Source organism: Diadema antillarum, unplaced genomic scaffold (assembly GCF_040938485.1).
Source record: "Diadema antillarum isolate AM-2024a unplaced genomic scaffold, OU_Dant_1.0 seq00001342_RagTag, whole genome shotgun sequence".
Lineage (NCBI taxonomy): Eukaryota > Metazoa > Echinodermata > Echinoidea > Diadematoida > Diadematidae > Diadema > Diadema antillarum.
The window spans coordinates 137,194-155,497 of NW_027272108.1; positions in this window are offsets into that span (position 1 = coordinate 137,194).

Genomic DNA, 18,304 nt, shown 5'->3' on the forward strand with positions numbered 1-18,304 from the left:
ATACATTTTCCTGTATTGGTCACTACCAATCTTTTAAAAGGGAAATAGGCAAGGTGTTTCAAAATTTGTATTTTGGAAAACCCATTTTTTTTTTTTTTGGAGGGGGGGGGGGGTGGGGGTACACGCACTCACATTAATTGCATTTAGACAAAAAAACGTACCTTATCTTTTTATTTTTATTAAACAATACGACATTTATTCCACACATCAACTACAACTAACATACAAAAAAAATGCTGAATGAACTGATTTCATACAATGACATTATTTTGCTTCAAATCCACTCTGTGGTAGAGGCTCAAGAGGCATACATACTGATATTATTCCGGTCACTAAATACATTATTTCAAACTGACGGTGCTCACTCTCCACTCCCTGGGGAGCATCCCAGCCAGTCGATATTTTACACATGACATGTTGATCAACCCACATAAACATTTTCATTCTACGAGATATCCATTTATAATATTCTACATAGAGTAGATAGCAGCAAGGAGAATAAAGTGCCTTGCCGAGGAGCGAAAGCGAACCATGATCATTATGATCATGTAAGTATAGGAGACATTCGCCTTTATCCACTCGGCCATGATACCTCAACACACTGCACATTTAACTCTTTATGTGCCACGTTTGCACGCCTGACTCAATGGCGTGCTAACTTCGCATGATATTCAGCTCAAACACACAAATCCGCCCACACCAATCAATAAATCGCCAAACACCTCGGTACAAGTAAAGCGTTTCTCGAGATTCTATTCCTGTCACATGTAGCTTGCATTTCATATAGTGATTGACAATCAAGGAGTGTTCCCTACTGGATTTACAAGTACATTCTAAGTTTTTGTCACTGTTTTGTGTGCAATAGTTATCCTTCTACAATAATGCAGCTCCTGGTCATTTGAAAGAAAACGCAGTCATAGATAATTGTATGTCATACAATTTACTTCAAAATAAAGCTTAGTATTTTCTCTACAACTTTGCTCCTTACACGTCCACGAAGACAAAAATCTATAAAAAGTTACATAGATTTCAAAAATGTTTTCGCAATGCATGACTACGTGGCATATCATGATGTGGCTGGCACACAGGGGGTGTACATCATGGCACGTAAAGAGTTCACTACAATTACCAAAATATGTTGCATAAATAGCTGTACATGTGAGTGAATACCATGCAAGTCACAAAATAGTGTGCTATTTCGATCTGCTTTCAGTTTTACAAAGAATGTGAACACAGTGTATTAAAGATAGTAGACTCCGGAGATGTGAGATTGCCAAATTGTATATTTTCTGCTTGTACCTTTCTAGCAATCTTCTCTCCTATTAGAACTTACCTAAATGAACAAACACATAAAAATATTTCTTAAGTTAGCTAAAGGAATAAACACATAGAAATATTTCTGAACTTAGCTAAATTAATAAACACATAGATTTATTTCAGTTGATTAACGAAAACGATTGAACTTATAAAGCTGCAATCATCTAATTATCCACATTCTCCAATCCAGCATTCCCTGTTTTCAATATCTGTACGATGTTTTCCCTTTTTACGCTTTCGTTTATAAATTAAGTATTCTCAGCAAATACTTTCGAAATTATCATATTTTTAACAGTTTGTCATTGCCTTAACACTCTTGAATACTTAAATGACGTTGGATACTCGTAAAATTCTCTTGAATACGTTATACAGCTGTAATACTGAAATATACAAATTCTTCAAGTCAACGCTCCCATCTTGTCTTGCCTATCAAAAGTCTTGAGCGCTCTCTTGTTTGAAAATAATATATACGTGTCATCCACTGTGAAATTTCATTTCATTTACCAAAAATTACATAATGAAGAGCAAGGTGAGCACGTGTATGGACAACAGAAGTTACACACGCCGTCCTTCTTTATACTCTTATGTTAGAACATATTCCAGACTGGAGAAGATACAGAGATAATTAAAACTGATTGAGACCAAACTTTGACGTGGGCCTACCTCAGTATGGTATTCACAACAATATAGATCGACGTATCCATAATTATGTGCATATCACATTTCAATATCCAATGAAATTGCAAACAATTTCAAACTCCTGCATTGAGGACTGCATGGAATACCTAAAAATAAAATGCGGAAAAGTATTACAATTGTACAAAATCTTTACAGTAGATCGCTACAAAGTGACAAGTATACTCATAATGTTCTTTGAACTGAGTGATGAAATCAGTCCACGTTATTTCCAATTTCATTCTTACACTGAAGACATTGAGGTTTCAAATATATTGTGTTAGCGGTAATGAGCACAAGTGCTTCTGCATACCAAAAAAAAAAGTAACTTAGAAGTGAATGTCTCCAGTCATAAATGTTTATAGAGGAAAATGCAATTACACACACACACACAAACACTCTCACACATACACGCACACACATGCAATAGCCATCGGTCCTTCCCATCGTATTACCTCACACAAAATGTCTATCCATTTAACTCTTTATGTGCAACGTTCTCACGCCTGACTCAGTCCACAGCGTGCCAAGTTCGCATATTCTGCTCAAGCACACAAACCGACTCAAACCGATAGTACAGTACATTGGAAGCGTTTTTCATGATTCCATTAAGTCACATGTAGTTTGTGTTTCATGTGGTGATTCACTACCAAGAGGTGCTCCCTTCTGGATGTTTCATTTTATGTGATGTAAATGAATTTTTAGATATTGCTATGTTCCCTTTAATGCAACGCTCCACGTGACTCACAAAACAAATTGCCACTGTTGTAGATAACGTAATTACAAATGACACTTGTGTCACTTGTGTCATTCATTCGGGAGCTCTTTTTTACAGAAATTTTTGATCATTTACCTGTGTTTTGTCTCTCTGATAGTAGCATAAAGTCACAAAGTAAGATAACTTATGAAAATGATGTAAATGAGACCTATATTAGTCTTTGGGTAAGCCCTACGCAGGATTGAGAATGTGGACTGGTCACCTGGCGCAATGATGTTAATAGTATGTACAGTTGTATGATGAATTTTTCTTAAAAAAACTAACAAACAAACAAACATTGCAAATGCTTGAAAATGGTTTTGTCATCTCTGAAATGGAATCGAATCATAAAAAAGACTAAATATAATGCTTGTCATGTACAGCCATAGCAAGTGCGACAATGAAAAATTACCATTCATACACTAAATTCTAAATTCAATTTCCAAAATACCAATATAAAAAAGTGCCAAGACAACGGAAATTTCAGGAACACTTCTGACATTATCTTTCTTTCTTTGATTAAAGCTGCCTTACATGACTTGGGAAGAAGGATTAATGTTTCCCAATTGCTCAATCGTGCAAAGTTGATCTGTAGTCCGACGGATTGCATATTAGGCGTGACTACGAGAGGGATTTCATACCTTATTTCACTTTTGTTTTTACTGATGTTACAAACCATGGTCTATACATGAAAATATCAAACGAATAAGATATAAATGACAAATACGTAATGCTGTTTTCTTCGTAAAGTCAGAGCAGCCAAGAAGTGTTTCTTCGACAGCTTTCATTTCATTAATTTCTCATTTACTCTTACAAAGTAAAATTACCATTGCACAAGCGGGAAGAAAAAAAAAATCATTCATCAAATGAAACTGCGATTTAGACAAATAATTGACACAATGACTTGGCGTCCATCTCTATACCACCGCAGAAAAATTGTTTAATAGCAAGGCGAGGTTTAAAAAAGTAGAGGCAAGACACTGACAACTGGATAGAGATGACAATCATACCAACTGTAAGGAAAGGGGACAGACTCAGATGGTAGAGTTAACTTTTCATGATCTACACGTACTACCGGCAAATAATGGAGCGGGGAGTGTGGGAATTTGAGTATGGCACTCCGTGAAAAGTGGTATTTCGCTTGCACGCATAACGCACGTCTAGTACCTACTAGTTAAGCACCTAACCTGGGTCATTTTTCAAAATCGTTTGAATACAAGATTGACAATGACATACCAGGAATAAAGGCTTGTAGACAAGATATAGTGCCCCCTTTGGCCGAGGAGATTACTTCCTAGTTTCCCCTTTCAGTACCATTTTGGCCTTTCTCTTAAATCCTCTCCGTGGTTTGAACGATTTTGCCGTCATTAAATGATATTCAATAGACATCATTTCACCTGCTACTTCAACAAAACCACGTTCGAGGATTTTGTCATTTTCAAGTACTCTCTTTGCAAGTTCAGCGTTACGAGGCTTCTTTTGATTGGAAAGCCACGTCTTGATTAGTTCACGGCCTTCATTCTTTCGTTGCTCATCGTTGGAACCACGGACGTCATGAAGGAGAAGTTTGTAAAGGACATGGTCCTCATCAGGCTCCGTGTTCTCGGTTGATGGCGAAGTCCCGTCTTTTTCAGGGCTGGCCAAGGACGTATTCAAGGCTGATACAGAATAAAATCAAACAATACTAATAAAGCAAAAAGAATCAAAACAACAAAGTGCCAGCACATTGTAATCAGGGTAACATGTTGACTTACAACTGACCCACGAATAATCAACTGCAATTCGATCTAATAATTGCAATTTATTTGTGTCCATGTGTGTTTGTATCTTCCTGTCTGTCCATTGAACTACAATTTGTTGCTTTGATTCTTTTTGCTTTATTAGTATTGTTTGATTTTATTCTGTATCAGTTATGTCTGTCTCTCTGTCTGTGTGTTTGGGTGTGTGGGTCCTAGAACGTGCGTAAGTGTTACTAAGGGGTGTGTTTGTAAGGACATATGTTGGACAGGAATCAATAATAGTTGGGCGTTAGTGTCGGAATTATCCATTGGGTCTGTCTATATTTTATCAAGGTCTATTGCGCTTGAGCTATGTTGTCTTAATGGGTGAGAAGGCATTGGTTTCGGCAAAAAGGTTTACCTATTATGTTCAATATCGGTTGCATTCTTCTAAGGGGTTTTGCGGTAGGAAATTGAAGATTTTTTTTTGTCGTAAAATGGATAAATAGCCATTTCAAAGTAAACTAGTCATCGCAGAGAACAAAGCGTACCCAGCACATTTTTTTTTTCAAACTGCTACCTTACTTTAAGTGTGTTTCGTAAAAATCAGTATACTTTCAGAGTTTTTTTCCATGCCTCCTTATAATCTTTCATTTTCAGCAGATTTAATTGCAATATCGTCAAATATTAGCTAGAATGAAGTTTCATCATGTTTACAATTCAACTTTCCATGTCACTGATAAAAAATTCTCAAATGTGCTTTAACAGATAAAGTTTTGGTACCTCAAAAGTTTCCCTGAATTTCCTTGTCTTAATTTGTGTTTCAGGTTAAAGTACCTTTCATATAACTAACACTGTGAGACTTACTCGCCCCAAAGTGCTCTCATGTCTTAGTAACCATGCAATTAACTGCGACCAGCAGCCCCTCCATCACACCTTACGCATAGCGACCAGCAGCCCCATACGCATAGCGTAATGGGGCTTCGCATTGTAGCATTCAGGATCATGACAGATTTAGTATCGCGGGTAAATATCAACTTAAAATCTCAAAATATCTTCAATAGCCGCATTTACACTTGCTAACATCGCGATTTTTAAAATCGCAATATTTTGGTCCACCGTTTACACTTGCGCAAAAGCATGCGAAGTTTGAGCTTCACGATACATCGCCATTTTTTGGTCGGTAGTGCGCATGCGTAATTTACCTCTTTTCAACACGGTAGATGAGTGGAAGCGCGCGCTATTCTGTTCGTTTTCACTGCAGGGCAGTATACACGTATTTTGATCACAGCTAGCTGGTTGGAATGTTGAGCCAGGGCTTTTTATCAGTGCAATGCACATATAAATTTGTGCTTCTCGAGACTGTTTACTTACGGTAAATAGAGCTTGCTATATTAGATCACAAACGTAGTAGGTGTGTAAAACTTCATCTACAGCAGCATTCAGGAGGATCATGAAATTTTGCCGATATGACGAAAGTGAGAAGTAGGACTTGGAAGTTAGGACTGGTATTTTATCAGGCGACAGTAAGAACTCACTCTTGTTACGTACTCCTGTATTCCACAAACAACGTATGAGAGCAGTACGGGCACTCCCGCAATCTGAATCAACGCATTTTCTGGGAGAACATTATTTTGTTAAGTCGTCATGGGGTGATGATACGTGGTTGGAGAACTTCAGGTTTGCTACTAGTAGTAGTTTTCACGTACTAGTTTCATCAGGGAGAGGGAGGTGAGAGACCACGAGCCGATCGAGGATCGGCCGTTCAGACCTGTGCACAGCTGTCCATACCGTGTGTACTAGTACTCTGGCCAGTGACCGACGTACTCTCTACACGTTCGATCCAAAGAGGGATCGGGAGCGCGCGTAAACTCCCGGTGGCATCCGATACCGAAAGTCACGTGATGAAAAATCGCGATATTTCTGCAGCTGGGGTTTACACTCGCTAACTTCGCCTCAAACTTCGCGATGTTTCAAAAAATCGCACTCCGGCTGGCGATTTTTCTGGCGATGTTTCGAGGGCGTTTGGGTGTAGTTGCTTAGCAACTTGCACCCAAATGTCGCGATTTTAGAAAAATCGCGATTTTTCCAAGCAAGTGTAAATGGGCCTAATTTGAAGACTTACCAATTAAGTTGAAATATTGAAAACAGGCTTCAGGCTACGTTGGGTTCTGCCAATAGTCCCTGTCTGTTCGAATTGATGAGTATCCAACGTCATTTAAGTATTCAAGAGGTAAATTACGCATGCGCACTACCGACCAAAAAATCGCGATGTTTCGTGAAGCTCAAACTTCGCATGCTTTTGCGCAAGTGTAAACGGTGGAACCAAAATATCGCGATTTTAAAAATCGCGATGTTAGTAAGTGCAAATGCGGCTACTGAATGTGACTCGGTTGAGAGGACCTTGGGAGAGCTACATACACTGAATACTACGGCCAGCGCATGCGCACACATCACATGCGCACAAATTTCAAATCCATGAACGAATAAGATGTCTGTGTGCGCATGCGCTGGCCGTCAATTCCGTGTAGCTCTCCCAAGGTCCTCTCGACCGAGTCACATTCAGTCATCAATTCGAACAGAAAGGGACTATTGGCAAAACCAAACGTTGCCCGACGCCTGTTTTCAATACTGCAACTTAATTGGTAAGTCTTCAAATTGAAGAAATTTTTGGATTTTAAGTTGATATTTACCCGCGAGACTAAATCTGTCATGATCCTGAATGCTACAATGCGAAGCCCCATTTAGCTATGCGTATGGGGCTGCTGGTCGCAGTTATCATGCAATAATGGTTTCGTACAATGCGTGTAACTACCTCGCCGCCGTACGGCGGCGCATACTTGTAAACGGCTCTGGTACGAAACCATTATTGCATGATTACTAAGACTTGAGATCACTTTGGGGCGAGTAAGTCTCACAGTGTTACTTATATGAAAGGTTCTTTAACGTGAAACACAAACTAAGACAAGGAAATTCAGGGAAACCTTTGAGGCACCAAAACTTGATTATTATCTTTAATTTCGCGTTACTCGCACATTCTCCTCTCTCCAGTACCTCCTTAGCAAACTAGTTTGCCAAGGAGGTACTGGAGAGAGAACAAAATGTGTATAGTAGTGCAGATACATCGTGTTACAATGAAAATATTGTCAAACATGGAAACCTTTCTTAGCAGAAGGGTGTATCTGTATGAAACTCACTCTAGATAATCCTTATGGCACATGTCATGTTTTGTTGCACATAATATGAAGAGTTTGTTTGCAAAAACCGATAAGTCCATTTTTGAAGATTTTAAAGTACGGTATCTGTCATAACATACAAAATAATACCCTTTACATGATATATTGGTCACTACACATAAAGGTACATTTTTGAAGTTATGGTCAAAAGAAGCAAACATTTTCTTATTATTCTCTTTATTTTTCTTGACATTTAATCGCAAATATCTCCATTTGACAAATATGGACTTATTGGTTTTTGCAAACAAACTCTTCATATGTATAGTTAAAAATGACAAAAGTTTTGGTAATGCTGTTATACTATCTTTGAAATATATTACAAACCCTGGGAAACATTCCAACATCAAATTTATAGTCATATGGCTTCTCGATGAGCAAAATTAAAATTCGCAAAATTGAAACGATTTTTCCTGATTTATTTCTCCTAGTTCAGTGTTCAGACACATGATATTGCCCTCACGGCCGCATTGTGATGAAGAAAAAAAAAAGCATGAATTGTGACTTGGAAGCTATGGATATGCAAATTCAACGCACTCGTGATATGATTATCTCAAGTATATTATACACAGTTTATGTTATGCCTACATAAAAGGACCTCTCAATTAATATCATTGCTATCAGCAACTTTTTTTTCCTCTGATGGTTCTAAACTATAGTTGGTCATTTTAATACTGCATTGTTGATATTTGCACCAGGAAATGGCAGGGCACTAAAGTCAAATTCCCGGGTGATATAAAGGACATATTTGAAAAGCTGTTATCCTGTTCGACGCCAAAATCATTTGACAAGTTGTTTTACGAATCTGTCTTCCCTGACATAGTTGTGTTAACTGTAACTCAGTTATACCGGGATATTGCAGATTCCATTGTTCTCCATGTAATTTAAGGAAACCACGGTAAAATTCTACCCTGAAAATTGGATCATGGGCTAAAAAAAAAGAGAGAGAGAGAGAAAAGAATATTGGGCCTTGATTGAGGTTCTTCGCAGAGCTTCACAGGGAACCAACCTGCGGTCTCAAGCGCCTCAGCTCGTGAGAATCCTAGAGAGAATAGAGCCTTATCCAGTGTAGCCTGGTAATTGTAGGGCACAGCGTGGATCATTCTTTTCCAAAGTCTGAACATTTCGAGTCTACCAAAGCTCCCCTTCTCATCTCGACAGGATGCCATGTCAGTGTCCCTCATTCCCAGATGCTGCGGAAGCTCCGTCTTCATTTCCTCGTCCGTCAGTTCAGAGGTCATTGCAATCATGTCAGTGTAACTCAGTTCGTAATCTGATAAATATAATCAACATATAAGTAAATATATAAATATATAACACTAGTATTGATCTTCCTTTTCTCCTCCTTTTCTCTTCAGCCTAACAACAACGTGAAGAGAAGGAAACTAGAATTCATATAACCAGAATTTGAATGACGCAATAACAATTATAATAAATACAGTACTAGAGTAATTTATCGCATAAATATGTAACCATAATTACCAAGTAGACAATGCTACTACAAAACAGCATTGACAATTATCAATGTCTGTATAAAATGGACAAAAAAAGGTGCCAGAGGATTACACACTAGAGTCTTTCATCCAAATGTTGTCTGATTTTTTTTTTCAGAGCTTGTTGTCTTCCTTTAACATAATATATGTCATATCATACCATATTACGACAGAGGGTGTAATTGCTTCATACCTAAGGACAGATATTTAGCTACATCAAAGTAAAATTCTTTCCACAGAGCTTCAGCAAATGCCTTTCGTGTCTTCAAGGCGATGAATAATTCTCCCACGAGAAAAAGCGTGCCGCTGTTGAAGTCATGAGGACGCCTGTATTTTGTAAGCTCGCTGCGGTGGATTCCAAGTGCCTCTGCCATGGGGTATACGTCCTGCATGAGGAGGTGGAAGGCTACATCCACCAGCTCGACTTTGTACACGTGGGTTTTGGCCAGCGGGAGTGGAACGAATGCTGTGCAAACACACAACATAATTTGAAAAAAAAAACAACAACAACAAGACGCATACACAAAAATAACAAATAATCTATGTGAGATGAAGAGAAATATTACCACTAGACATTCAAAACCTTAGCTTTGCTGTTCATAATGATGATGTTTTTATCGTATGTTCTCTATTTCATAGGGCAAAGCTACAAATGTATATAAAAAGATAATTCATACAAGTGAGAAGTAACCGTACGTTCTGAAGTTGTTCTAACAGAACAACACATATTTCCTTCCAAGAATACTGCAGCAACATAAATGCTGCGACCAAGTCAAGAAAAGACATATATGAAAAACAATCAAACCACGCTAGGGAGCTATTTGGTACAACTACTTCATATTGAGAAATTTCAGGTGAATATTTTGTCCTGGATTACGGCATTGTACCATGATGATTTACGATACCGGCCAGGGAACATCAAGCTCAGTTATTTATCAATATTCCTAATACATGGCAAACAATATTTCTGATATTCCGCGAATTTACTTTATTTGGCAAGATGGTTTGAGCGCAATCTTATAAGGTCATATTTGAAGGCCACTATAGATAGCAGGTTCAGTCATTTTAGAGAGTAAAATGAAAACTGCAGTCTGTACCAATTGGTGCTCCGACGGACTCCAACGTGTTATGAAGGTTTGTGCGACACTCCTTGCATGTTTTGCCCTTCTTCAATTGGCCATCACGCCAACTGGTGAGGAAGGACAGAAATTCGGTGCTACCATCCGATTTTCCAAAGTTAAGCTGGTTGACAATAAGGCTATGGAGTTCACGGGGCACACTGACTTCAAGGTTTTTTAACTCGACATCAGTCAGGACTGAAACAACAACAACAATTATTGTGATAATTATTTTCCTCACGTAATACTTGATTCACGTAAAGACGTTGACACAAATGTGACCATATCAAAATCGCACGAATCGTTATTGTTCATTCTAGAGTCTAGGGAATATTACCATGACTAATGATGATCAAAGGTTCGGAGACTTGACGATTCTAATAAAGCACTATTCATTATGTTTCCTATATTATACACACAGACACACACACACACATATATAATTAAAACGACCAAAAAGTCGCACACAATGATTTATTTATTTATTCTTATTTGTGAGGACATCAAATAGGTGAAATGGTTTAAACTAACCACTCTTTTCATATTCTCTGAAAGAGCAAGTATTCTTATGCATTATGTTAAAGTTTGGGCTCATAAAACAAACAGGAAACCGTGGTTTTATAGTTTTTCTCAAACACTTGTTTTTGGTAGAATAGTGTGATTATATATGTCTAATACAGTCTCCTTTTAATTTCTTAGAAATCATGTAAACTCTTTTTACTTTCAACTCCAATAACTTCAGAAATTATTATGCTACTGCTTAAATTGAAAGTTGGCATTGATCATGGACAGAATGTGTTAATACAGCACGCTTAATTTCAACACAATTTGATAATCCCTTCATTGTTATTGGTCCGGTGGTTAGCATCCTGTTTTTGTCCAATTCATCAGCTAATGCGGCTTGGTAAAGATTAAGCGTTTGAATAGACCCTTTTCGTCAGGGTCTCTTCTCTCAGTTCACAATTTTCCAGAGTGTGTGCTTTCTTTTCAATATTTTGATAGGTTAGGAGAGTCCATATGAATTGATTATTACTTCATTTTAAACCTTAGGGTCTGGTCTTTTAGAATCTGACTAAAAATCCATATCTGGCGACTTCTTGTTATTTTTGTGCTGCACGCTTATACATATTAATTTATACAGTACAAGAGTGGAAAGCATTGCTGTATTTACTGATTCTGCTCGAGAGGCTGGTTCGGCCGATGGCATTTCTGCGATCACATCAAGTTCTTATACAGTTATATACTTTAGCAAGCAAACAAAAGATACATGCATGTGGCTATTTTACAAGACAATATGGCTGAAAATGACCCTGGTACTGGGCTCAACGTTGAGCATGGGTAGCTTCAGCCTAGAATACGGGGAGGGGGTGGAATCTTTATTAACGTTCATAATGCTACATAATACTACTACTAGCCATAAGGGGAAATGGGGAATAAATGATAGTTTGGAGGAATTTTGATAAAGAGAATGAAAATATTCAGAAAAAAAACACCAAATATTCCCTTTTTGGAATAATTATGCATTAAAAATCGGCTCAATGCAGAATTAAACTGACAAGAGCACAAAATGCATTTTATACCACTGAATTCTGTAGGTTACTGAGAAAATATCACTCTTTATTTTTTAGAAAAAGTAGAATATTTAAATTCCCCAATGACCCGTTTTCTGTGCATATCTATATATCTACACTCATCTTTTTTTTTTTTGCATCCCTGCCAATAAGGCTCCTCTAAATTGTATTGATGGTACAAACTTCAATCTATACACACTACTACTACACTCTATACCATCTGTGCCCCACTGTGACATATAGTCCTGAGGCCCCAGATCAATAATAAGGCTTTGGAAAACATTGCTAAAACATTTTCGACTTCGGAACAGATTCCCCGACACCTCGTTTCATGACGTATATTCCCCCTTATTGACGCTTTTATACTATATATATTCACAACAGTAGGTCAATATAAAATCTCCGTTGGAGACGTAAATTTGACGAATTTTCGCCCATAGGGCTTTGTCAAGTCAATACATTTGACACGTTATTTTGAAGTAGATCAAAATAAAAGATGCGTCGTCACTGGTAGCGCGCCCACATCAAAATGCGCACATACACAAATAGCGCACAAGGGCGCATAGCGCACAAGGTAGGACGTCACAAAGAAAACTAGGAAGGTAAGGAAAATACAAGAAGCGTACAAAATAGGACGTCACAAAGAACAAAGAGAAACTGCAGATGAGAGAGAGAGAGAGAGAGAGAGAGGGAGAAGGAAACGAAGATAAAAAAGGATTGTTCCCTAACGGGGAAAGAACGGAAAGAAACATTCAGTCCATTGGGGTGAAGGCAGCCGAGGCGATGGATTAGTTGCTCTTCTCGCAGTTTTTGGACTTCGTCTGTGCCACCATGACAGGTCGTTATTACACCGATCTTCAGGTGATTAATGGTGTGCCCGGGCAGGTTGAAGTGCTGGGCCACTGGAAGTCCCGGTATATTGAGCCTTACTGATCGGAGGTGTTCGGTTGCGCGATCTGCTAGTCTCCGTTTCGTCTCACCTATGTAGATCTTGTGGCAGGCTGTACAAGTGATCGCGTAGATCACATTCTCAACGGTACAGGTGAACCGACCGCGAACAACCCAGGTGTATTTAGGACCTTTGATGTGTGCTGCCCTATCCACATGGCTACATGTGTTGCACCTTCTCCTTCCACAGGGTTGGGTACCGCATCCCAAATCTGCTTCAGACTGTGCCTGGACCTTCAACCCCGTGTGGACCAACAGATCCCGCAGACTCCGGTCCTTCTTGTATGCTACGAGAGGAGGCTCTTTGAAGATTTCCTTGGTGAATGCATCTTCCTGTACGATGTGTGTGTTGTCCATAATGGTAGAAACGAGATTTTGCGTTGATGGGTGATATGTCAACACTATTGGTACTCTGTCGCTGTTATGTTGTCTCCTCGGCTCCAAGGCTTCTTGCCGGCTCAAGCTAGAAACTTTTCTTGTCGCCTTCTTGACAACCTGTTCAGGGTAGCCACGCCGTTCAAAGAAACCGGCCATTTCATGCGATTTCTGTTGGAAGTCTTCATCATCACTGCAGAGACGGCGGAGTCTAGTGAGTTGGGAGAACGGTATTGAGCGTTTGCAGCTGGGTGGGTGAGATGATGAGTAGTTCAGATAGCAATGCGCATCAGTAGGCTTGCAGTGTACGCTTGTCTTTATCCGATTTCCTTCTAGCCTGAGTTCAATGTCCAGGAATGCGATCGAGTCAGCGGAAATTTCATTTGCGAATTTCAGTGAGTTATGAAAGTTGTTGAAGTGGTTGATCAGCTCATTCAGTTGTTCGAGGGAGCAGGATTCAACTCCAACGTAGTCGACAATGTACCTCTTTAAAAGCGGCGGTTTGGGGCCTCGGAAACTCCTTATAATTTGCTCCTCGATGAAGCCTACGAAAAGGCAGGCGTACGAAGGGCCCATTTTAGTTCCCATGGCAACTCCCTTTTTCTGATGGTAGAAATTTCCATTGAACTGGAAGGTGGAAAGTCCCAGCACTAGCTCCGCAAGGCGCAGTCCGATGGTGGTGTCATCTGGCCGGTCAGGAGACGGGAACTTCTGCAAGAAATGCTTTATTGCCCGTAGGCCCTCCTCCTGAGGGATATTAGTGTAGAGAGAAGAAACATCCATGGTAAACAGATATTGGGGGCCTTGTGCTGAGAGCTTCAGAGTTTCAAAGATACGGAGGGCGTCTGAAGAGTCCTTCACGTATACGTATCCAGCTGTGCAACAAGAGGGGAGAGTATGCCATCTAGGTACTGGCTTATCAGCTCCGTCGGGCATCCTATGTAGAAACTATTGGCCTGCCGGGGTTGCCCTCTTTGTGGATTTTAGGAAGAAGGTAGAAGGTTGAAACGCGAGGGGACTTTTGACAAAGGTTCGATGCCGATGATGGGAGAGCGTTACTGCTGATAAGATCCGTAACTGTGTCTTTAACGATCTGGTTATGATCGCTTGTTGGATCGCTGTCTACCTTTTCATAGAAAGTTGGATTGTTTAGTTGACGCTCAGCCTCGGCGATGTATAAGTCTCGTCGCCATACGACGACGGCTCGTCCTTTGTCAGCCGGTTTTATGATGTAGTTGGTGTTCTTCCTCAGGGACTTGAGCGCTTTTTCTTCCTTCTCAGTGCTGTTAGATCGAGATTGGGGTTCTCACCTTCTGACGGAGTCCAAGTAGAACTCTTCGGTTGTAGAGATTCAAACAAAGGACGTGATGGTTATTGGGTAAGATCTGCCGAGTCATTTGTTCCACGGTCAGCTTGATCAGTTTCACTATTCTTATGGGCAAAGTGTGCTTTCAGCCGTAGACGACGTGCGAAGCTCTCGAAGTCACGTCGAACCTCGAAATCATCCACTGATTTCCGTCTTGGAACGAATGTCAAGCCTCTCGAAAGAAAAGCGCGTTCACCTTCATCGAGCGGTAGATCCTCAGGAATAGTTACAACTAGACGATGAGACAAAGGTTTGCTTTCATCAGAAATAACGTGATCTTCCGTCCCATTCGCACTCTCTTTGATACTGTGATGTTCGGCATTAGTGTCAGACACTCGATTTGCCCCGAGGTAGAACAAGGAGGAAAGTTTCTTATTTTTGTGGAACTGAAGGCAAGTGTAGTACCCACGATTGCAGTCATGTATGAAACTCCGGATGTATGAAAGCTGGTCTAGACGGCATAATTGTCGGAGTTGCTTATTCTCCCTGTTGATCTGGAGGCTATGATGTTGTATCTCACGTTGGAATGATTGAATTGCAAGTCTCATCAGACGGCGAGAGCATTGCTGCAAGTTGAAGTTGATCGTATAGCGTCGCTTACCCTGCCGAGACATGGACGAGTGGTGATGCGAAAACCAGTGGGTATGACATTTTGACGTAGACAGGTAGTAACAAAATTGCGATGACTGCAGAACCTGGACTTAGCAATGGTTGACTTCGCAAGAGAGAAGGCATAGGTGTGGATATGTTCATCGAAGACATCGAGATAGTTGTTCAAGCTTCTTCGAATTCTTTGTAGCAAAACAGATGGATGACGCATAGTTCTTTGTTCTTTGTGACGTCCTATTTTGTACACTTCTTGTATTTTCGTTACATTCCTAGTTTTCTTTGTGACGTCCTACCTTGTGCGCTATTCGTGTATGTGCGCCCCTGTGCGCTATTTGTGTATGTGCGCATTTTGTTATGGACGCGCTACCAGTGACGACGCATCTTTTATTTTGATCTGCTTCAAAATAAAGTGTCAAATATATTGACTTGACAAAGCCCTGTGGGCGAAAATTCGTCAAATTTACGTCTCTAACGGAGTTTTTATATTGACCTACTGTTGTGAATCTATACTTTCTTAGGACTCCGAGCAGAAACTAATTATTGCTGTTATATATATATATATATATATATATATATATATGTGGTATAATTTGACCAATCATTCAGGGAGAGAGAGAGAGAGAGAGAGAGAAGGGGGGGGGGGTGAAATAGATTTTAAAAGTATTTCTTTTTCATATGAAAAGCCTGCCCGGTAACAGGTCTTGAACAATGGAGGTATAATGTTATTCGTCACCTGTTTATACGAACACAACTTTGTAGGAAATTGATTCCAGCATAATTTATAGTCATTGGAATCTTCCATCTTATGCTTTAAAAGTGCATCGGCGTCATTGAGATAGATTTTAAAATGTGTGCGTCATGTAAACCATGCTCTGCTTGTTTTAATTTTTTTGAACTACGTTATCTCTTAACAAAATAATAAACAGAATTTGAAAAGACGGAATAAAAGTTAATTTTCCTGTTGATTTTAGGCGAATAATGTACACCTGTATTCTTTATTCATTTTATCCAGAAGCACAGAAATTTTAAACAAAGTGAAATATTTTTCCCCATACATATACTACAAATTAAATACTCAGCAATGATTTCCCCTTGCCTCAAATATGGAATTCTAGCATGGGGTAATTCGTCCAGATTTCTGTTTTATTCGCTTTCCTTCTTCATATACGCGCCATCAGAATAGTCAATGTGTTTGTCTCATATACACGATTTTTTTTTCATAAGATTTTGAAATTGACTGATTTGTTCGATTATTATCTAAGCATCTTTACGTATACATATCCAAAGAATGATCTTTCCGATGTTTTTCTTCACGTATTTCAACGAAACTACTCAGTTGACAACTACTCCACCCGCCAACGAGACGATTATCACCTTCCACGTACTTTCACAATTTTCCCGAAGGAAACTTTTATGTACGCGGGGCTGAAATACTGGAACGATCTCCCCCCTCCAGAACTCACAGGTTCTTTTTCACTATAGACATTCAAATACAAATTAAGACAGTATTTGTCGAATAACTACATCAATTAATTTCATCGCATTTTTTTGCCTACATTGTTCAGAACTATCCCACTGTACTGTACTGCATGGTTGTTGTCATGTAAAATCAGACTTGAACCCAGTTTTTTGAGCTCTAAATTTCTGCCACAGTGTTCAGAATTCTTCCTTCTCTAAAGACACTGGGGCGCTGTAACAGCTTTTTTTATTTTTACTGTACTAAAACACTGGTTGTTGGATGTCCTTTTGTTTTGTCTGGAATTGCAGATGCATGTGTTCTCTTCTCTATACTTCCCCGTCTCTTCCAAAGACACGAAATGTGTGATTTTCTAAAACTGTTTAAATCGTATACCATTGTCATTTTTATACATTGATTCACATTTGTTACTAATGCCAAAAAGAAAATGGCTCATCCGCTTACAAAATGTGGCTTATCCGACTCCCAGAGCTGCATGAGAGAATTTGCAATATCCCTGTATATTTGTATTTTTCTTGAATTTTCTCTCTTTGTTTCGGTCATTATTGTACCCGTGCTCCTCATCTCAATCTGTGGGTCGAAATTAAGCGGGACTTATGCACGACAAGCTTGCTTTTTAGTAGGTTCCTTCATATTTCTTTAGCATTCATTCCCATACTCCAACTTTTATAGATCGACCATTATGTGTTTATATGTGTACAGTATTCTATGTATGTCTCCTAGCTAGATATTATGTATAGGTCCTATTTCAATTTGTAATAATAAGCCTCTAGCTGGATATCACGTATTATTCAATTTTGTTACATTTGATGTATTTTTATTAATCATTGAGAAATATGAAAATGAATATAAATGAAATGAAATGTATAAATAATTTTGAGAATTAGTTAATATCAGAGTCTGTAGGTTAAAGATTTGAATTTCTATCCGACCCTTTTCACATTATCTCGACATGAAAATACTGTGAAATGAGCTGACTCCAAAAGGTACAACGTAATTAATGTTTCACCAGAAAGCGCTCCTGTCTGAAACTGGTCTTACCGTTGGGGTCGATCTCATTCAATGCATTTGACAGCGAGTCTCGTAGCTTGGATTGATGATCCTTGTCACCTGGTCGGCTTCTCCATTCCATAAGTATCTCTAGAATCCTATCGGTATTCTTCTCTTCGTACTTAACATTCAGTTTGTTGCACAGCTTGCGCACTAATTGAGCGCTAAGATACGTGGTCAGTTGTTTTAAGACAACAGTGGACACCAAGTTGCCTACAGCCCTCTCTGTAAGTATGGCGGAAGAACATATTGTCAAGTATTTCGAATGCACGGACAGTTCCATAATTACACGTAATTACTTCTGAATTAGTGTTGATATACTAAATGTAACAATTACATGTAAAGTAGCAAAAGTATCTTCATCACTTTTAACCCTAAACTTTGATTATACGTGTAAATGAGCGAGCCATGTCTCTGCAAATAAAGGCACATTCATTTTACTTTCCGATATTGCCTACTCTTCTTAAAGCTGCGTATTCACTTATAATATGAAGGCCTATATACGGTATGTAGCTATTATCCACTTTTTCCTGTTTGCAACTGTGCTAAAATTCAAAATCATTATCTGCTAGTTCGAATATGCGAAACTTCCGGGTG